The sequence below is a fragment of the Pteropus alecto genome, unplaced genomic scaffold, assembly GCF_000325575.1.
Source record: "Pteropus alecto unplaced genomic scaffold, ASM32557v1 scaffold16, whole genome shotgun sequence".
Taxonomy (NCBI): Eukaryota; Metazoa; Chordata; class Mammalia; order Chiroptera; family Pteropodidae; genus Pteropus; species Pteropus alecto.
This window is the reverse complement of record NW_006438867.1, coordinates 5,545,698-5,553,084: the sequence shown is the minus strand read 5'-3', so window position 1 is coordinate 5,553,084 and position 7,387 is coordinate 5,545,698. Positions and strand designations below refer to the sequence as shown.

Here is a 7,387-nt window from a genome sequence, read left to right as displayed (position 1 = left end):
GCCCGGCTTCTCTGTCCCTGCCTTCCTTCGCGGCTCCTGCATGGCTTGCATCCACGCCTCAGCCTCCGTCCTTCTTCATCGATGTGACCGGCATAAGATTGTGGGTTCCACGTTTGGAATTCCCCTTCACATCGTACAGGACCTTTTCTCTGGCAGGATAAGTAGGATCGGGAAGAAGAGTCCGTGAAAAGAAAACGGGGAGATCAGTGACTTTCCATTCATACAGCATCAATCTTTGTTGGCCACTGTATCTGCCTCCACTACAAGACTGAGTTAATCCTAATGCGATTATTTAGCACATGAATTTCCTTTTTTTCTCTTCATCCCCCCCGCCCCGCTTCTTGGAGGTAAAGGACGAAGAGAAATTATTTGTAAACTAAAGATAAAAGGGAAAAAAATTTCCTCCTCCAACTCCATGCCTCAGAGGTAAACATTTGGCATAACTTCAACCAGGAGTTTTTTTTTTTTTTTTAATCTAGTCTAATGGCCAAGCTGCCCTGAATAAGCTGAATCCTGTCTGATCCCAAGCTAAACTCAGAAGCTAAGCAGGGTCGGGCCTGGTTAGTACTTGGATGGGAGACCACCTAGGAAGACCAGGTGCTGTAGGGGTCAAAAATAATAAAAAATAAGGGATTGTAAACTGACAAAACCCTTGCAATCTGTGAGGTCAACTAAGGATTGCCTCCCCTAAAAAGTTACAAACAAACAAACAAAAACCTAAACAAGTAACGTAATTTATGTAACTTCCTCTACTGACGGGCAGTGGGGACTTCCCTGTTGTCTGTCATGCACAGCGCTACACTGAGCATCTATGCACATTTCTCTCTGTGCGTTTGTTACTGCTGTCACTGTGGGATACAGTACTTGCAGTGGAATTTCTGGGTCATCAGCCATGAGCATGCATATTTTTACAGGTAATAACAAATCACCCTCTTCCAAAGATGTAATATTTACACTTTCATCGGTGGTGTATAAATGCACATTTTCCTATACTCTGACACTAAATGTTAAGTTTTTCCCATTTTTAGATGAAAAGTGGTGTCTCTCGCTTTATAGATTTTTCTTTCACTTTCTGTTTGGTTGTCCTTGTTTACTTACATATTGAAAATTTAATTTTTTTTCTTTATGATTTCCGTTTTCATATCCTTTGATGACAATCCGAGTGGATTGTCTTTATTGTTTCTCGGTGGGCAAGTCTTTCTTTACAAGATTACGGAAATATTTTCTGCATTTTTCTAGTATTTTTATACATTTTTTCACTTTGCTATTTAACCCATTAGGAATATTTTGTTAGTATGACATGCATTCGAAATCTTAACATTTTTCCAAATGAATGGCCATTTACTCTTAAAAATACTTACTTTCCCCACTTTTTAGCTTATGTTAAATTACTACATCTGCCTTTCACATCTGTCCGTCCATCCATCCATCCATCCATCCATCCATCCATCCAGAGCTGTTTTGTACATTCATATATGTTCTATCGCTTTTTCTCTATTCTCATTCCACTCGTACGTCATTTTGATTATATTAGTGTAAATTCTCTTATTTTTCCTTTTGAAATCTTCTTAACTACTCTTGCATCATTTACATTTCTTCTATCACAAATGATATTGAATATTTTTCACATTTATACGTTGTTCTCACATTAATTCTTTGTTTGTGTTTGTATGCTTTGCCAATTTAAGCACGTTGACTTTGAGATGGAAGCTTGATATTTCCCCCGGGGAAGTGCCAGGCAGGCACTGAAGGTGTGACGTGAGAGGTGATGACGTGAGAGGTGATGACGTGAGAGGTGATGACGTGAGAGATGTGACGTGAGAGGGCGGGGGGAGGTCGTGGCGGAGGGATTCGACTTTGAACCACTCTCAGAGCTGAGAACAAGGAGTAGTCTAGCTCGCAGAGGAAGGATGTCAGGAAACAGATGCACAGAGGGCCGAGGACTAGGAGACAGGCATAGGAAGCAAGGGGACGAGGAACTAAGCTAGAATCACAGAAACCACTCAAGAAAGCAAGCTATAAAGATCGAAACGTTGGGGCCACATAGGAGGCTCTTGATGAAAAAAGAAAAATAAGACCTACTGGCTTTCTGTTGAGAGAGAGATGACTGGAGCCGTGCACGCATAGGTCAGCACCGTTGGTGCCAGGATTTGTAGCCGCTCTGATGTCACCAAGTCAAGGGCTAAGACCCTATCCCGAAATTTTATCAGTCACACATGGAAAATGGTACATTTTGTGTCATTTTTCTATGCTGGTCATATATTCCAACTAATTAATTCATTTTCTGCTTCAAACAATGTCCTGATGACTCTGGAGACCAATATGGAGCCTGTGGCCAGGAGAGGGGTGGCAGTCTACGAGAGGGATGGCAGTCTGCGAGAGTGGGCCAGAGGGATGCTAATTGGGCCATCCAGGCTCTGAACTGTCAACCTTGGTTCTAATCAACAAAAGAGACTGACGGTAATCACAGAAACAGAAAACCTAATTGTGTATTACGTAACACTACAACTGTGTTGTTACCTCAGTGAGAAATAGGTCACAAAGTTGTGTATTTTAAACACGGGCATATAAACAACCTGAAATACTGCAGAGTATTTGACGTACACGTGGTTTATAATAGATACTTTAAAAATGCACGTGGTGTAGCTTCAACCTCGCTGTTCAGCGATGTTTTAATCACCTTTTGTTGACTGTCCAGGAAATTCACTATAGTGATTCTTTTATTTTTTTTCACACTCGCCCAGTTTGCTTACTCTCAGCAGTTGATTTAAACTTCTATTCTACTAGAAGGTATAAGCCATTAGTTTTAAGTTTTATGTCATTCCCCTGACCCTTGTCAGCCTCTCACTTCAAAATATGTTTGTCCACACCTTCATCTTTTCTTCCAAATGTCTCTGTAGCCCCACCCACCTCTCTTTCTCCACTCAACAATATACAATCCTTTCTCACCTTGGACCAAAATTTATTGACAAGTACTTCCTTTATTTGCACACAAGTTAAAAAGTCAAATAATGTTGAATGGTTTTATTCAAAAATCATCAGTCTCACGATTTTGTTTCTTTCAACTCAGCTATTTTTTTCCTGATATTTCACCTTCGCATTTAAAAATAATATGCGTGTACCACCTCTTTCTCTTGAATCACTTACACATTGCCCAGTATAGTTATAATCATAATCCTTTATTACATTCATATTAAGTGTGAATTTGTAAAATTCATTCACAGCTGAGCCAAGTAGTACACTATGAGAACATTTGTGTTATTATACAACTCTTCCCACTCCCCCAATCCCCCCAGAGAAGTGATTACTTTATTTTTTTCTTTCTTTGAGTCTGGCTCTGGTGCTCGATTTGTCTCTTCAGACTGGATTTTTTTTGTTGTTTTTTTTTGCTTTTTGTTTTTTGTTTTTATCATGCTCTGTAATTTTTGTTGAAAGCTGGAGGTGATGTATCAAGTTGAAGAAACTGAGATGGATGGGCCTTCATTGTGTGGCGCTATGTTTGTCTGGTTAGGAATTAGGCTGTGTTTAGTGTTTGTTACAGCTGTGGTATCACAGGTTAAAATCTCCTCTAATATTCTTGTATCTTGTCTTTCCTGTTGCCTTCAAGTTTCCCTAGAGACGTCTTCTTCAATGGGGTCCGCGGCTTGCAATTCTTTCAGCCATACCCCGTTGTTACACAGGTGCCCTCTCGATGTGATGGTGTGTGGGGAAGGGGCATCATTGGGTGGTCCCGCGATTGCGTTTCAGTCTGTTAGTGAACCTGAGTGAGGTCTCTCTCTTCTTCCATGTCAAAGCCTGGAGGGACCCGGAGCTGGGTATTTCCTGTTCTCCGGGTGGGTTAGGGTTAGGTTTTAGTAAAACTCCAGTTGGTCAGGCTCTGGTACGATAGTTTCCACTGATGGAACAGAGAGCTTCTTAGGAGAACAGAGCGTTATGGGCACATTTCAGAATGGTTACTTTTCTCTTTCTCCTGCCAGGATGACAGGGGCTTTTTCTCCCATCTTCAATGCGAGAATCTGGCAGGGCTCATGGAAGTAAAATTCACAAATGTGTAGGTGCCCCCTCAAGCTGGACCCCCTCATTTTTAACTCTCAGGCTCATCCACACTGAATCTCCAGCAGCGTGTCGATCAGTTTAAAGTCATCCCACCGTGATTGGCGCCAGCTGTGGGCTTCTGTGCCAGGTAAACTGTGCTTCTCTGTGCTCCTCTGCCTGTCTTTTCAGTTTTGGGGGCCAGCAGTTTGCCCTGTGACCTCACTTCTTTGAGGAAACTAAGAAGAAGTTTTGATCTGCAGTTTGTTCAGTTTATTCTTGTTATGTGGCTGCAAGTGATGACGGGAAACCTGAAATGCTTCGCTTCGAATCTGTAGCCAAGCTTTCTTACTACGGAAGTCCTGTAAAATCTCCCTCAATGGTGTCGATGGGATACCTACCTGCTCCTTCCATGTGTGTGTTTCGTTGCCTGGAGACATGGCTCCTGAAGCCCCCTCTCCTCCTGTCCCATCTGGAATGCTCGTGCTCTAAACTGGCTGCATCCTGAGGCTTCCTTTTGCTACGATGCTGTGAATTCCCTTTATATTTCTTCTGCCTCTGTCTTCCATTTCCTGCAGCTCATGTTTTATCTTTTTTGTTTGTTTGTTTCTCTCTTTTTAGTGGCACACATGTTTTTATAGCTTCAGAAAAAGTGCACGGAAATCATTTAAAAAAAATCTTTAATGTCTGAAAATGTCTAGTCTACTATCGCACTTAACTATTTGTTTGGTAGAATACAGAATTCTGGGTTGAAAATAATTTTCCCTCAGAATATTAAAGGCATGGTTCCACTGTTCTCTAATTTTAGATGTTACTTTTGAGAAGCTCAATGCTACTTTGGTTCTTGTTTTGGGGAAGGGGTTAATTTTTTTTTTTTTCTTTCTAGAAGCGTTAGGATTTTATCTTTATATTTGAGATTCTGAAATTCACAATGATGTGCCTTACTTTAGGTCTTTTATTATTATCGTGCTACTTAGATCCGTTTATCTGGAAATGCATGTCCTTCAATTGTGAATTTTCTTTTTTTCTTTCCCTCCCTCTCTTGAATCCCTATGAATTGGATGTTTAATCTCCTGAATTTTCCTTAACCTTTATCTCACATTTTCTAATGCTTTATTTCTTGTACTAGTTTCTAACGAATTTTTCTTATTTTCCAATACTTTCACCACTTAAAAAATATTTTATTTGTTATCACACCCTTACTTTCCAAGAGTTCCTTTTTGGCTCTGTATTGTTCCTATTTTTATCCTCATCCTGTTCTTGTATTTTAGATGCGATACCATCTTTTACTTGAAAATATAATGACGGTTTTTGTACTCTTTCATGAGGGGGTTCCCTTCATATATTTGGTGCTCCTTGGCTTTTCCTTTATATTTCAGAATGTAGCTAAAAAGCTGTCTGGAAGCCTTACGTGCACAGACACGGCTTGAGTCAGGTGGGGCTCACTGCCAGGTACTCTGGTGCAGTCCCAGGGCTAGCCCTGGGGAGAGTTGGGGGTCCCGCTGCTTGCTTTGTACAATTTTATTTACTCTCCCAATTTTAAATCCCTGACTCACACATGCTCTTCTCCACCTCTGCTGTCCCCAAGGCTCCAGAGAGAAGAGATTCCTCGTGGAGCCAGGGGTAGATAGCTCCAGACTCCACTGTTTTCAAGTCTCCGGCCACCTCTCTCTTTTCACCGTACCTCAAATCTTGAGCCTTTCTGGAGTGAAGCCAGGCAAAACATCTTGCTTCTCATGCATATCTCCCTCCGCCAACTCACCAGTCAGTCCTTCATCTTCCTTTCCTTTCTGTGTACTAACCTCTCTCAGTTTCATTGAAAATAGATATGACTCTTGTTCTCCTTGCTGTATCGGCGATAGTTTTGAAAGAAAAGGGAGTAGAGGCATCTTGACCCCAGCAGCTCGGTGCCCAGAGCCCCTGACATCGAGCTCCCCGCTCCTGGATGTGAGCCTCTCTAGACGGCGAGCAGGTCCGCGTCGGGCTGTGGAGGCAGCAGTGTTCTGAAGGAGGACGCAGTGAGGGCAGAGAGGTGCAGGGTCCAAGCCCTCAGGGTCCAGAGCTCAGTGGGGCTGAAGCTTCCTAAGAAACCATTTGCCATTGTCTCGAAGGCTTTAGGGACCTCCCATTTGTCTCCTTTCTAGTAGCTTTTGTCCACCCCCCCAATGCGCTTGCTTTGCCCCCTTCCTCATCGGTACGGCTTTCCAGCTGCATGCCCTTTGTTCATCTGGTCTTACTTTCAACATGTTTAATATGGTGGGACTTAAATGTCTCCAGTCAGCTGGTGCCATCTTGCTTCGTATTTTCCCCCAAACTCCCAATTCTCCTTCCCCTTAAACATTCTTTCCCTGAGCACAAGGATGTGCAGGGTTCCTCGTCTCGAAACATTTTCTCTGAACTGCGCTAACCCGTCTGATGACCATCCCTTCTCATTCCTTCTCCTGGCCAACTTCTCAGAAGAGTAGACAGTGTGGCCTGCATTTCCTCGCCTCCCACAGACTCTCATTAGCGCCGTCCTCATACTGTAATCTGGATTAAGCCCCTATTACAGCTTAAAAAGATCTGTCTCCAACGTCGCCAGATGATCTCATTTCTAGACCAGTTGTCTTTTCTCATCATTTGATCATTCCTCCTTTTCGAAATACTTTATCCTGGGGCACTTGCTCACTTAAGGGTTCTTTTCTTCCTTTTCTGTCTTCCTGCCTTCCACCTGACCTCCCCCATAGATGGAGACATAACCAAGGCTCCGCCCTTGGCTTCAGTTGTTCCGTTTTGAATGCCTTCGTCTTATCTACTGTCTTTATCCACTATTTCTCCAGTTTGCGTTCTGTGCTTTGAAACTATTACGTCCAATTATTCGCTTAATATTCCTGCTTTCATCTTTGATGGGCGTTTCGAGTTGAACATAGACAGTACTGAATTCATCTTTCATCGAAAATGAGTTACGCCTCCTGATGCACTTAGGTCTGTCCAAGATGCTATCATTTTTATTTTATCGCATTTACATCATCACTTAGTTTTCCCTCTCGCTTACCTCCCAGTCTTTTTAGTCCTGCCTCGCATCGTTCCTTTATTTTTCTTTCCATTTTTCCTTAACTAATTATCCGGGTTCCTATAGTTGCTTTCAAAGGGATCTTCCAGCCAGGTTCCATGATCTGCCCCTCCGTTTGCGTTCCCGACAAATGAATTGACTGGTTGATTAATATTGCCTCTTTCTTAAAATGAGTCAAGGCAGCTTGTCGTTCGCCCTTGTGACTCTACTACTCAAAAACTTTCAGAGCCCCCTGAGTTGGGCTGGACCACAAAGGCCCTTAGAGATTTGAAGGTCAACTCTAGGATTATAAATCGCTCCCCC

General features: G+C 42.5%; 1 pseudogene; it reads left to right on the top strand.

Annotated features, from left to right (window-relative positions):
* Positions 1-479: 479 nt before the first annotated feature.
* Positions 480-609, top strand: LOC112482927 (annotated as a pseudogene).
* The last annotated feature ends 6,778 nt before the right edge of the window (positions 610-7,387 follow it).